The sequence below is a fragment of the Halichoerus grypus genome, chromosome 11 (assembly GCF_964656455.1).
Source record: "Halichoerus grypus chromosome 11, mHalGry1.hap1.1, whole genome shotgun sequence".
NCBI lineage: Eukaryota > Metazoa > Chordata > Mammalia > Carnivora > Phocidae > Halichoerus > Halichoerus grypus.
In genome coordinates, this window is record NC_135722.1 from 100,754,931 (window position 1) to 100,769,774 (window position 14,844).

Sequence of the window (14,844 nt, forward strand, 5' to 3'; positions counted from 1 at the left end):
GACCTAAAGACACATACGAACTGAAAGTAAAGGAAGTGAGGGAAAAAAAGGAGCCGGTGTAGCTCTACTAGACTAACAATAGAAAAGAAAGACTATAGCAATAGACAACAGCATTAAATAATAATAAAGGGATGGATCAAACAAGAGGATATATAACAATTATAAATATCTATGAGATATTAGATATAATAGAGCACCTGAATATATAAAGCAAATATTAACAGACATAAAGGGAGAAATTGTAATACCCTAGTAGTAGGGAACTTTAACACCCCACTTACATCGAGTAGTGGCTTTAAATGACACATTAGACCAGATGAACTCACGCTGATATAAACAGAACATTCTATCCACAAATAGAACTATACACATTCTTTTCAAGTTCACATAAAACATGTTCCAGGATAGATCACATGTAGGAACACAAGTTTCAATGAATTCAAAAATTTTTTCCAAACACAACAGTATGAAACTAGAAGAAGACACAAATACATGGAGGCTAAACAAAATGCTACTAAACAACCAATGGGTTGATGGAGAAAACAAAAAGGAAATTAAAAAACGCTGGGACACAAATAAAACTAGAAATACTACAGTCAAAAATCTTTGGGACACAACAAAACAGTTCCTAGAGGGACGTTTATGGCAATAGAGGCCTACATGAAAAACAAGAAAAATATCAATCTAACATAGCACTTAAAAACAAAACCCAGGGGCACCTGGGTGGCTCAGTCAGTTAAGCATCTGCCTTCAGCTCCAGTCATGATCCCAGGGTCCTGGGATCAAGCCCCACATCAGGCTCCCTACTCAGTGAGGAGACTGCTTCTCTCTCCTTCTGCTGCTCCCCCTGCTTGTGCACGCTCATTCTCTCTCTCTCTCAAATAATTAATTTAAAATAAAAACAAAACCCAAAATTAATAAAAGGAAGGAAATAACAATAGAAAAGATAAATAGCTGGTTATTTGAAAACTTGATAAACCTTTAGTCAGACATATCAAGAAAAAGAGGACTCAAATAGCACAAATGAAAGACAAAAAATAACCAACAGCACAAAAATAAGGGACTACTATGAAAAGTTATACGCCATAAAATTGGGCAACCTAGAAGATTTCTTTCCAGAAATCCTGGAAACAGACATACAGTCTTCCAAGATGGAATCAGAAATAGAAAACTGGAATACTGTTTACTTGTGATGAAATTGAGCTGCTAATCAAAAATTCTCCCAACAAGCAAAAGTCCAGAACCTGATGGATTCACAGGAGAATTCTACCAAACATTTAAAGAAGACTTAACCTATTCTTCTCAAACTATTCCAAAAAAATAGAAATGGAAGGAAAACTACCAAGTTCATTTTATGAGGCCAGCATTACCTTGATACCAAAATTAGACAAATACACAACAAAAACAGAGGCCAATATCCCTGATGAACATAGCTGCAAAAATCCTCACAATATTTGTAAACCATATTCACAAACATTAAGAGCTTCATTCACTATGTTTGAGATTTATTCCAAGGATTATTCAGTACAGCAAATCATCAATGTGGTATACCACATTAACAAAAATGAATGATCAGGGAGCCTGGGTGGTTCAGTCGGTTAAGAGTCTAACTCTTGATTTCAGCTCAGGTCATGATCTCAGCATTATGAGATGGAGCCCCACATTGGGCTCCATGCTGAGCATGGAGCCTCCTTAAGATTCTGTCTCTCCCTCTCCCTATGCCCCTCCCCCATCGCTTGCACTCTCTTTAAAAAAATCCATATGATCATCTCAATAGATGCAGATAAAGCACTTGACAAAATTCAACATTCGTTCATGATAAAAACTCAACAAAGTAGGTTTAGAGGGAATATACTTCAACATAATAAAGGAAATACATGACAAGTCCTCAGCTAGTATCACACTCACTGTTGAAAAACTAAAGCCTTTCCTCTAAAATCAGGAACAATACAAGGATGTCCAGTCTCATCTCTTTTATTCAACATACTACTGGAAGTACTAGCTGCAGCAATTAGAGAAGAAATAACTATTATCTAAATTGGTAAGGAAGAAGCAAAACTGCCACTATTTCTAGGTGACATGATACCATATATAGAAACCCTAAAGATTTCAACTACTAAAATAAGTGAATTCATCAAAATTGAGGATGCAAAATTAATATAGAAATCTGCGTATCTATACACTAATAACAAACTAGCAGAAAATTTAAGAATATAATCCCACTTATAATTGCATTAAAAAGAATAAAATACCTAGGAATAAATTTAACCAAGTGAAAGACCTGTACTTGAAAACTGTAAGAAAGACACTGAGGAAGTAATTAAAGGTGACACAAACATGAAAAGATAAACCATGTTAATGGATTGGAAGAATATTTTTAAACCGTGCATTCTACGCAAAGCAATCTATAGGTTCCATGCAATCCTGATCAAAATACCAATAGTTTTTTTCATAGAACATACAATCCTAAAACTTGCATGCAACCACAAAAGTCCCCAAACTGCAAAAGCAATTTTGAGAAAGAACCAAGCTAGAGGTACCAGAATTCCAGATTTCAAGATATACTACAAAGCTACAGTAGTCAAAACAGTACAGTACTGACACAAATATAAATACATATATCAAGGGAAGAGGATCTAGACCCCAGAAATAAATCTACACTTTTATGGTAAATTAATCTATGAGAAAAGAGGCAAGAGTATACAATGGGGAAAACATAGTCTCTTCAATAAATGGTATTGGGAGAACGGGACCACTTTCTTACACCATACACAAAAATAAACTCAAAATGGATTAAAGACCTAACTGTAAGATCTGAAACCATAAAACATCTAAAACAAAACAAGCAGCATTTTATGGATATGTCTCCTCAGGTAAGGGAAACAGCAAAAATAAACCACTGAGACTATGTCAAGCCAGAAAGATTTTGCCCAGTGATGGAAACTATCAACAAAATGAAAAGCAACCAATTTAATGGGAGAAGATATTAGCAAATGATATATCCTACAAAGTGTTAATATTCAAAATATATAAAAAACTCACACAATACCAAATATGATAATCTAATTAAAAATGGGCAGAGAGGGGTGCTCAGGTGGCTCAGTCCGTTAAGTGTCTGCCTTCAGCTCAGGTCATGACCCCAGGGTCCTGGGCATAGGGTTCCCTGCTCATGCACACACACATGCTCTAATAAAAAAAAATCTTTTAAAAAAATTAAAATTTAAATTAAAAAAAAATGGGCAAAGAACCTGAATAGACATTTTTCAAAGAAGACATATGGATGGCCAATGGACACAGGAAAAGATGCTCAACATCACTAATCATCAGAGAAATGCAAACCAAAACCACAATAAGATATCACCTCACACCTATCAGAATAGCTAGTATCAAAAAGACAAGAAATAACAGCGTTGGCAGAGATGTGGAGAAAAAGTACTTTAGCACACTGTTGGTGAGAATGTAAATTGGGTGCATCCACTATGCAAAACAGTAGGGAGATTCCTTGAAAGTTAAAAATAGAAATACTATTCGTAATTCCACTTCCGGGTATTTACCTGTAGAAAATGAAAACCTTAATTCAAAAAGATATATGCACCCCTATGTTTATTAAAGCATTATTTACATGACCCAAGATATGGGAGCAACCTAAGTGTCCACTGATTGATGAAGGGATAAAGGACATATGATGTACATACAAAAGAGAGTATTACTCAGTCATGAAAAAGAATGAAATCTTGCCATTTGCATCAACATGGATGGAACTAGAGGGTATTATGCTAAATGAATTAAGCCAAACAGAGAAAGACAAATATCAAATAATTTCATAAACAAATGAGCAAACTATTGCCTTGAGGAAAGGGCAGAGTAGGGATAAGGGAAACAGATAAAGGGGATTAAGAAGTACAATCTTCCAGTTATAAATAGTCATGGGGATGAAAACTACGGCTTAGGGAAGATGGTCGATAATACTGTAATAACTTCATATGTTGACACATGATTATACTGATTTTGGTGAACATTTTGTAATGTAAAGAATGGGTAAATCACTATGTTATATACCTGACAGTAATATAATATTGTATATCAACAATTTAAAAAATAATTTTTAATTTACAAAATGTTTACATGTCATTCAACATTATCAGAGTTTAAATAATATGATGATAGGTAAATAAACATTCAAATTCATAAGTAAAATGACTTGGTTCATTTCATTATGTCACATACCTTGTAATTTCAGTTTTGGTCTGGTCTAAACTTACCTATCTCCTTCCATCACTGGAATACCTCCATGAAGTCCTCATACCCTAAAATATCACTGAGCCCATTAAAGCCACCAACAGAGACTGAGCAAAGAATAAAGGGAATCATGGAGAAACTAAACCAGCTGATCCCACCCAGACCTTTCACCCACATGAACACCACTACCAGTGCCGCACACAGCACAGCCAACATCCTCCAGCCTTGAGACACCTACTGCAGGGAGAGATCAGCTAGACATCCGACTAGAGGGGAGGGACCACTTGGGATACAGGAAGGAAAGTAGGTGGTATTTCCCGAGGGCCAGGATGTCATCCCATCTCTAAAAGCAGGCACTGCAGGAAAGGTGACAGACTTCCACAATGGCACCTACCTTGTCAGTGTCACTCTGTTCTGGGAAGGCCAGGTCTCTGTCCTCCTGATCATCCACCCCAGTGAAGGAGTATCTGCTCTCTTGAGGGCAAGGAACCAAGGCCATGACAGGGTTATTTTCAAAGGTAAATTTGTTAATGGCACCACTCATGTCTTCGCTGAATATGGCCTGACCCTAAACTCAAGTGCTGAGCTGCGTGAGACCTCAGCACACACCCTGTGAGGCCCTGATTCACATGACCACTCAGAATTGAGAGATTCTTATCTTACTGTCAAGGAATAAAGCCTTTTTCACACATAAATATACTTTTAAACACTCTGAGAAGTTCCCATGGGCAGAGCTATATTGCCCATCTCAATTAATATTGAACATGACATTTTCAGATGCCTCTTCTACTCAAGGTGAGACATGTGGTGTGTTTGTGAGATCCCTTTTTATGATTCCCACTGCCAAGATCGGCATTCTCACCAAAATGTTCACTAACAGAGGGCTGCCCAAAGTGGAACTCTGTGTTATATGTACTTTTACTTTCCCATGATGATCAGTATTCTCAGATTCAATCATGTCTTTTACTGTAGACCTAGGTTTACAAAATATGTTCAGTGTAAAAGTATTCTGTGTTTAAAATGTTACACCAAAAAAGGATTCTTTGATAAAATGAACATCCATGTGCCTTCATCCCCCATATCCTATTACGTAGATTCCACCTCTTAAATATCTTTTGCATTCATCCATTTCTCTCCATGCCTAGTGCTGCTGAGTTCAGATCATTATCACCTCATTTAGACTACTTGTCATAGCTTCCCTCCCAACAATCCTACCATCTCTAATCCACTGTCCACACTGCATCCTGAGTAATCTTTCCCAAAAGCCAACTCCTACTGGTCATCTCCAGTTGATCTCAAGATCAGACTCTCCTCAGCATGTGCTGCTCAGGTTGAAGGAGTCCATATTCACCAAATTGTGATGTAGTGATTCTTAAAAGCCACCAGTTAACAGGCCTCCACAAACTGGGATATAAGCATATTTCTCTCATCAATCATGGCTGCATCAATTCTATATCTTTCTTCCCTTGCTCACAATAGATGCTCACTCCTTGGTCTACCAGTTCTCCATTAAGCTGGAAAACTTCATTGCTTAGAATGAACTATCGTGATCTCTTCATGAGCCATTCTGCAAAGGGTAACTCTGTACCACCACAAATACAGAACCTGTGGGCCAAGCCCTGAGACAACTTATCAGTTCCAGATTCTTTTGCTCCTTTGCTAACTTTAAGTTTCAGAAGCTCAGTCCGATTCCTCTTCCTTTCCATTCTGCTACTATCCATTTTGATCCTGAGGAATAATTTTCCCTAAGCCTAACGACAGAGTGGAATGCTACCTTCTTCCCTCAAGCTTTCAAAAAATATGCTAAGAGGAAGTAAAATATGGATAGCAAATACAGAAAAAATAACATGCATTCCAGATTTCGTGTAGCTATCCAAGTGTCGATCTGTAGTCCCTGACTCCCTTCTGAAATAAGTAAAAGCTCAGTTGGGTTTCTGTTCTTTCTCTTTGATCTCTGATGGTGCATCACACCAAATCTTTTCCTACCCACTAACCATTCTTATGCCTAAAGTCACAGTAAGGATGAAAATGTGATCTCTTCCTTTTTTTCTGAATTGAACCTGAGAGTCATGTACAGCAGAGAATTAAGTACCACTTATATTTGTTATACCTAGCACCTGGATCCCCATTCCTCCTATATTCCCTTTTACATATACACATACACAGGTTTGAAACAAAGAGTGAGTCAAAAGGAGGATAAGAGCTTTGAAGCAGGAAGAGTCATCAGCTGGAGGAAAAGAAATGCAATGTATATTTATTCATGCATCAGACTAAACATGACTTTCTGCCAGCCTCTTTGAAGATACTAGGGAGCTAGCCGTGAATCAGGCAAATGCACTACCTTCCTTGATATAGTTCACAATCATCAGAAGGTGAGTTTCTAGGAAAAATGGAAGGTAAGCATAGCAAGAACGTAGATAAAGAAGCAGGAACCCTGTGAAAAAAGGTCTGCATACCATGCTAAGGAGCCTGAAGTCCTTAAGTAAGTCATTGGGATTTTAAATAGTAATGAATGCAGTTGCATTTGCAACTAGAAAGGGTGTTCTGGCAGTTGTATTGAAGAATATAGGTGGGATAAAACTGAGGCAGCTTGGTTAATTAGAGGCTCACAGTAATCCAAGAAAACTATTACATGAACTTGAATAAGTGATGCAGAAACAATGAAAGAAGAGAACTTGCTTATTAGATAAATATTTTGAATTGAAAATCCCAGGACACACTGATTGCATGGGGCAGATAAGCAGAGTGGCCCTGGACTTCAGGTGCTCTCAGAAAGGTAGAGTTTTCCAAAATGCTAATCCATATACAATGCCCAATACATACAAAATTCACAACAATAATTTTCAGTTGTAGAAAATTTTAAATTATTTTTTACTCACAAACAAAAGACTTCTATTACCTGTATTGTATGGACAGACAGCAGGCTAATTTGTTATCTTATTTTCTGAAGGTTCAATGCGGGAGTTGAAATGGTGAAACCTCTTAAACTCATGGACATCTCCAATGTAATAGTAAGTTTGTTCTGTCCTGTGGTGGGTGGTGCTTGGCATGGGTCTTCCAAGAGACATTCTTATGCAGGGGTAAGTTTATCAATATGAATCCTAGTAATCATGGATTTCCCGGAGCACAATTCCTAGCAGGTGTTTGTGATGTCAGTCATCTTGGATTTTAAAGAGAGAAATCAGCTCAAGGAAATTATTTCAAATTTTTTTTATAACAGATTTTTATAGTTGTTTATCCAAAAGAGGAAAGTGTTAGTATTCTACATTCATATTTAAACATAGTAGTGCATCTCCTAGAGTCAGTGATCTGTCTGGGGCACTGTGCAAATGTCTTTGATGGTTACCCACAGCTTCAGAATAGGAACATTTTGGTTTGGTTATCCTAATTCTCTGTTGGCATAACTTCCTAACCTTTAGTTTATGCACTTAGCAATTTTATATGGAATGTCCTTTTTATTAAATGTGTTTTAGTGGCAAATGCAAAGCCATGTTACTTATAAAAGAATAATGTTTATACTTGGCTTTAAAATAACTTTCTATAAAGCCTATCTGAGTTTACCAATAACATTCATTTTGAGATTTATTTCAACTAATGATTTATTGCCTGATATTTATTCATGTATTCTGCAAATGTTTATTAAGGTTCTAATAGATATGAGGAATTATGGGCAAATGGAGAAAAATAAATGTTCAGCAAGGTTGCAATCCAAAAGACATTCAACCTACCAATTCTATGAAGAAAGTAAAAAGGCAAGGGCTTATGTTAAAGTTGATATTTGACTTAGCCCTGAAGGATATCTGTAGACAGAGAATGAGGTGAAAGGGAAAACTCATAAAGATCATGAGTAGGGTTGCCAGGTTTAGTAAATAATCATCTAGGGTATAAGTTAAATTTGAGTAATTTCTAAGTGTTTATGCATATTACATAAGATAAAGAGTAAATACGGCACAGAAAATACACTAAGTTATTCCTTATTAGAAATAATTCAAATTTAATTTGGCATCCTGTATTTTTTTTTATCTGATAACTCTACTCGTAAGCAAAATCACCATGAACTTTGTTCAATAGGCCAATGGAGTGAGAGTATTTAGTGGACCATAGCAAAGGAAGAGGCTAGAAAGAAAGGAAGAAACCAAATGACCATGCTGAGAATTTTAGGGTTCATTCAGTAAGCTTTTGAAAGCTACAAAAATCAACTAAGGAAGAGAGTGATATGATCCACTTTGTGCTCTGAAAAGCTATTTCACAAATTTAACAAAATGTGCATGATCTAGGGGCGCCTGGGTGGTTCAGTCCATTAAGTGTCTACCTTCGGCTCAGGTCATGATCCTGAGGTCCTGGGATCAGCCCTGCATTGGGCTCCCTGCTCAGCCAGGAGCCTGCTTCTCCCTCTGCCCCTCCGCCCGGCCTGTGCTCTCTCTCACTCTATCTCAAATAAATAAATAAAATCTTTTTTAAAAAAATTTTAAAAATTTTAAAATGTGCATGATCTACAGAAAGAGACGTTTAATGTTACTAAGTGATAAACTAGGGGCTTTTTTTCTTCTATTTCTATAAATGTTGTTGGATGGGATGACTTGATGTTGAAAGGTGTCAAAGTGGCTTAAAACAATAAAAATATATCATCTTGCAGTTCCGTGGTTTAGTAGTCAAACATCTGTCTCACTGAGCTAAAATAAAGGTATTGGCAGCATTCTTTTCTAGAGGCTCTAGGGCAGAATCTGCTTCCTTGCCTTTTCCAGCTTCTAGAGGTGCCCTTGTTCCTCCTCACAGCCCCCTCCACCATTTCACAAAGCTACAACAATAGGTCAAGTCCCCACATCACATCCTTCTGACCCACTCTTCTGCCTCCCTCTCCCCCTTTTGAGGACACATGAGATTTAGATTGGTCCCACCTGGATCATCCAGGAAAATCTCCCATCTCAAAATCCATACCTATAATCATATCTGGAAAGTCCCTTTTGCCAGGGAAGGTAACATATTCACAGGTCCCAGGGATTAGAATGCAGGTATCTTTGGGGAGACATTAGTCCCTCTACCATAATCTTTAAACTAATCAATAAATATAATGGAATCTTATTATTAACATACTGTTAAGTAAATGTTAATACTAATCATAAGGAAATTTGTTATATATCTGATATAGTCTTTCAGAGCACTTAGCTTGACACTTGGCAAAATGAATACCTTGACACATAAATATTGTACAAGATATGGTTTACAATAATAAGCTTAAAGGCTCTCTTCTCACCAAAGCATGCCACTACATTATTAGGATGGATGTATGGATCTTAAGATTCCAGGGTAACGATATTCAGTCATCCAGGGTGCAATGCTATCAAACCTCACAGAAACCCAACCATGTCACACTAAAATTTTAATTATAGGATTATGGAAACTCTCTTTAGCAAACCAAATCCCAGGACTTAGCTATTCCAGGATTACCTGAAAAATTCTTATTTCAGAATTTTCCAATTCTTCCACCATCACTATTTTTCCACTTTGTCCACACGTTACAAACACAGTACAACCATGCTTATGACTATTCTGTGGATCTAGACAACCACGGAATGCAAGGTCTATGGGGGACTAAGCATGGAGAGTAAAGCAGAAACTGGGCGTGGTCTCCCAGTATCCATTCTCCCTTCCCTCTTTGGTAACAAAACACCATTATTTATCTGGGCCCATGGTCACCCACCTAAAGGCTATAGTCTTCCTTGCAGCTAGTGGTGACCATAACTATATTTTGGCCAGGATTATGAGTGGAAGTGCTATGGGAAACATCTAGGTCATGCCTTAAGAGTAAAACAACTTGCCCTCCCCTTCCTATTGATTAAACTCTAGATATAATGCGGAGAGATCAAAGAGCCATGTTAGACCATGAGATTGCTGTCATATGTTAAAAATAGCACCATGGGGTGTCTGGGTGGCTCAGTCGATTGGGCGTCTGCCTTCGGCTCAGGTCATGGTCCTGGGATTGAGCCCCACGTCAGGCTCCCTGCTCAGCGGGGAGCCTGCTTCTCCCTATCCCTCCACCTCTCCCCCCCACCCTCCCACTCATGCATGCTCTCTATCTCAAATAAATAAATAAAATCTTAAAAAAAAAAAAAAAGAATAGCACCTTGATTGTGATGATGGTATCATGGGTGTAAGCATATGTTCAAATTCACCCAACTGCATACATTAAATACATGTAGTTATTTGTTGTCAGTTATACCTCAGTAAAGCTATAAGAAACTAATAAAGTTAAGATTATCATACCTTCTCCAAAAAAAGAGTGGCAGAATAAGGCAGAAGGAACTGGAGCCCTTGAAACCATGGAACATCATATTGGCCTTGGCCTGCTTACTTTAGGACTGTTATGTGAGGGATAAATAAATTTATATTTTTAAGTCATTATTATTTGCTTCCTGTCTAATACAGAGTATGGTATCAGTACAGAAATGCTATGTAACAAACCTAAAATAGAAGGCATTCACTCAGTGGGGATGGGGAGGGGCATAGTGAGTTAAAAGGAAACTTGACAGGTGAGAAATCTGATGATTTTCATTATGCCATAGCAAAACTTTTGGTGCATTGCTACATACGATGCCTTGGAAGGCAGACATGTGCTAACAGAGCCTGTAATTCTAATGGAACTTGCTGGAAAATCTCAGAATATTGGTTTGTGTTGTCTGCTGTATGTTACTTTTTGTGAAATCCTATTTTTAAAATATCAATTCAAACTAGGTATTTTACTATTTGGATTTTTTTAAATGTGGGTGTATTATATTTTTAAGCTAGTTTTTAACAAAAATATTCCTATGGAAAAAAAATTTCATAGAGAAAATAAAACTACTGCTTCATTAATGGAACAAAGGTAAGTAGTTTGGTGCAAGGACACCAATTTTTAGACCACTAATATTCAAGTTAGAGACAAAGAGCTAACTATGGGAGAAAATGAACAAGAAGGAGTCAAGATGACTCATCTCTCAAATGAATGAGTAGAAGTGGCTAAAACAAAGCTGGTGATCAAAAAAATAGTAAGAGGAAGGGAAGGAATTAGGAAATAGGAGTTTGAGGAAGAGAGAAAGAAATCAACAAAGGGAAGGACAAAGAAAGAAGGTTAGATATTTATTTTATGCCAATAAAATCACTTACCACAAGTGTTTCTGTTACTAGAGAGTGAAAAAATAAAAGACAAGTACCAAGTCAGAATGAAGATTCCTGTCCCTGGTAGTTATACTTCAGAAGGAAGGTAGATTACAATATTTTATAACCAGATTCAGATAAGTACAATTGAAATAAATGACTGTTTGAAAGGAAAATTCTTTTACCTCCTGGGAGACTCTACACTGCACCAGTGGATCGAATACTTACCCAAACTTGCAAAAAGTATGTAATTATTTTACATTCTTCAGAAATTCAGGCTGATATTAAAGGACTTTTAATGAGATCTCTATTCTCTCATTTTGGTTATTTTATTTTCAACTTCATTTAGATTTCTAGATTTGAGCCTTTTAATTTAAAATATATTTTATTCCCTTTTTCACAAGAAATGATGTTCCTTTTTATAAATTCCAATGAAAACTTTACATTTTGATTGATATTTCATACATATGAACAGATAACCTACCCTAAAGTGTAGGATGTTCCAATCAAAAATAATCTAGATAGATGAGTATTTTAAATGATAGAATATTCTTTTTAAAAATATTAATCATTGCCTTTGAGTTAAAAAAATTTTTTTTATTAGCACTAAACTTTTTTGATCTTCATGGAACTGGAATTTTTTTGACTATTTATTTATTTGAGAGACAGAGAGCATGAGTGAGGGGGGAAAAGGAGAAGCAGACTCCCCGCTGAGCACAGAGCCTGATCCCAGGACCTTGAGATCATGATCTGGGCCGAAGGTGGACCCTTAACTGACTGAGCCACCCAGGCGCCCCATGCAACTGAAATTTTTAAGAAACATTTGCTTTTGGATGCAGACAGACACATTTAGATTGGGTGGAAAAAACATAGCTACTCTTTTGTCACTCTTTCAGCTCTACTCTGTGATAGATGAGGGTTATATCCCTCAGGAAATTGACTGGATATCAGGTGACAAAAATGAAAAGATTATCATCACACTTGGCCAGCACTTCAGGCCCTTCCTCACTGACATTTTCATTCACAAGGCCATTGGTGCCTAAAAAGCTTCTCAAGTACTGTTCCTAAAAAGCCCAGCCACTAAAGTGATCTTTAAGACAGAAAACATCAGGGAGACACAGAAATGTTTGGAAAGTTTCATGGTTATATTAAATATCTTGCCATAAGGACATTTTCAAAGATCTCAGTGTGTGTGTCGTTGCATATGTGACATGACCATTTGCATATGGCATGAAGTGTCCACCCACATGATCATGTAATTGGAAATCAGATTAACGTGTTCTTTTAAAAAAAAAAAAAAAAAGAATTTATTTATTTATTTGAGAGAGAGAGAGAGCAAGAGCATGAGTGGGAGAGGGGCAGAGGGAGAAGCAGACCCCCCACAGAGCTGGGAGCCTGATGTGGGACTTGATTCCAGGACCCTGGGATCATGACCTGAGCCGAAGGCAGACGCTTAACTGACTGAGCCACCCAGGCGCCCAGATTAACATGTTCTTAAACTACATTTGCTGAAGCATAAATATACAAAATCCCTAGAAACCAATCTCTACAAATAATTCTACTTGTATTGTCAGAAAAATTTTATTTTAGAGACAAAGAAAATCAAAATCAAAAGAATCTGTCTGGGCAGGGAGGACATTTAAGAACAAAGACAAACAACACTGGATGCAAAGCCAGGAGAATAAGACATGAAGAATGACTATACCATCCCTGGAGACTGTCTACATGTGATAATAAATGTTCACATTCCTTAAACAAGTTTGGGTCATAATTTCTGTTACTTGCGGCTGAAAGCATCCTACCTGATACTTTAGTAGGGTAAAAGAGAATAAACATGTGATCATCATGATGTGTCATCTAACATTTCTGTTGGTTAAGCGACTGCCTTCGGCTCAGGTCATGATCCTGGAGTCCCTGGATCGAGTCCCGCATCGGGCTCCCTGCTCGGCAGGGAGTCTGTTTCTCCCTCTGACCCTACCCCCTCTCTCTCGTTCTCTCTCTCTCAAATAAATAAATAAAATCTTTAAAAAAAAAAAAAAAAAGAGCAGGAGATGTAGCTGACTTTCCTAACACTTAGAAACAGTGAGTTAGAAAAAATGAGGAGATGGCAAATATGTCCCAAATGGAAGAACAGAACAAAATCACAGCAAGAAGCTAAATGAAACAGAGATAAGCAATATGCCTGATAGAGAATTTAAAGTCATGGTCATAAAGATACCCACTGGACTTGAGAAAAGAGTGGAGGATCTCAGTGAGAACTTCAACAGAGAGAAAAGAAATATAAAAAAGAACCAACCAGAGATGAAGAATTCGATAGCTGAAATTTAAAATACACTAGAGGTAATAAATAGTAGACTAGAGGAAACAGATCAGTGAGGTGGAAGACTGAGTAATGGAAAGTAACTAAGCTGAACAGGAAAAAGGAAAAAGAATAATAAAAAATGAGAATAAGTTAAGGGAACTCAGAAACACCATCAAGTGTAATAACATTTGCATTATAGGGATCCCAGAAGAAGAAGGAGAGAGAGAAAAGGGGGCAAAAATTTATTTAAAGTAATAATAGCTCAACACTTCCCTAAACTGGAAAAAGAAACAGACATCCAGATCCAGGAAGCACAGAGAGACCCTAACAAAATCAACCCAAGGAGGTCCACACCAAAACATATAGTAATTAAAATGGGAAAAAGTAGTGAAAAACAGAATTTAAAAGCAGCAAGAGAGGGGTGCCTGGGTGGCTCAGTCAGTTAAGCATCTGCCTTCTGCTCAAGTCATGATCCCAGGGTCCTGGGATCGAGCCCAGCATCAGGCTCCCTGCCGAGCAGGGAGCCTGCTTCTCCCTCTCCTCCCCACTCATCCTCTCTGGCTATCTCTACCTCTCTCTCTCTCTCAAATAAACAAATAAAATCTTTAAAAAAAAAAAAAGCAGCAAGAGCAAAGAAAATAGTTACATACAAGGGAAAACCCATAAGGCTATCAGCTGATCTTTCAGCAGAACTTTGCAGGCCAAAAGGGAGTGGTGTGATACAAAGTGCTAAAAGGGAAAAACCTACAACCAAGAACACTCCATCCAATAAGGCTATCATTCAGAATAGAAGTAGAGATAAAAAGGTTCCCAGACAAACAAAGTTAAAGGAATTCATCACCACTAAACCAGCCTTATAAGAAATGTTAAAGGGGATTCTTTGAGTAGAAATGAATTCCATAAGCAGGAGTAAGAAAAGTAGGAAAGGAAAAAAAAAAAATTCACAGGTATGCATAACACAAAAGGTAGTAGATTAATCACTTATAAAACCAGTATGGAGGTTAAAGCACAAAGGCAGTACAATCAAGTATATCTATAAAAATCAGTCATTGGATTCACAAAATAAAAGGATGTAAGGTATGACACCATATACGTAAAACATGGTGGGGGGGAGAGTAAAATTTCAGTTCTTTTAGAATGGGTTCAAACATAAGTGACCATCATCCTAA

At 37.3% G+C, this 14,844-nt stretch overlaps 1 pseudogene; it reads left to right on the forward strand.

The window, feature by feature from the left end:
- Positions 1–7,208: 7,208 nt before the first annotated feature.
- Positions 7,209–12,583, forward strand: LOC144379389 (NXPE family member 1-like; annotated as a pseudogene).
- The last annotated feature ends 2,261 nt before the right edge of the window (positions 12,584–14,844 follow it).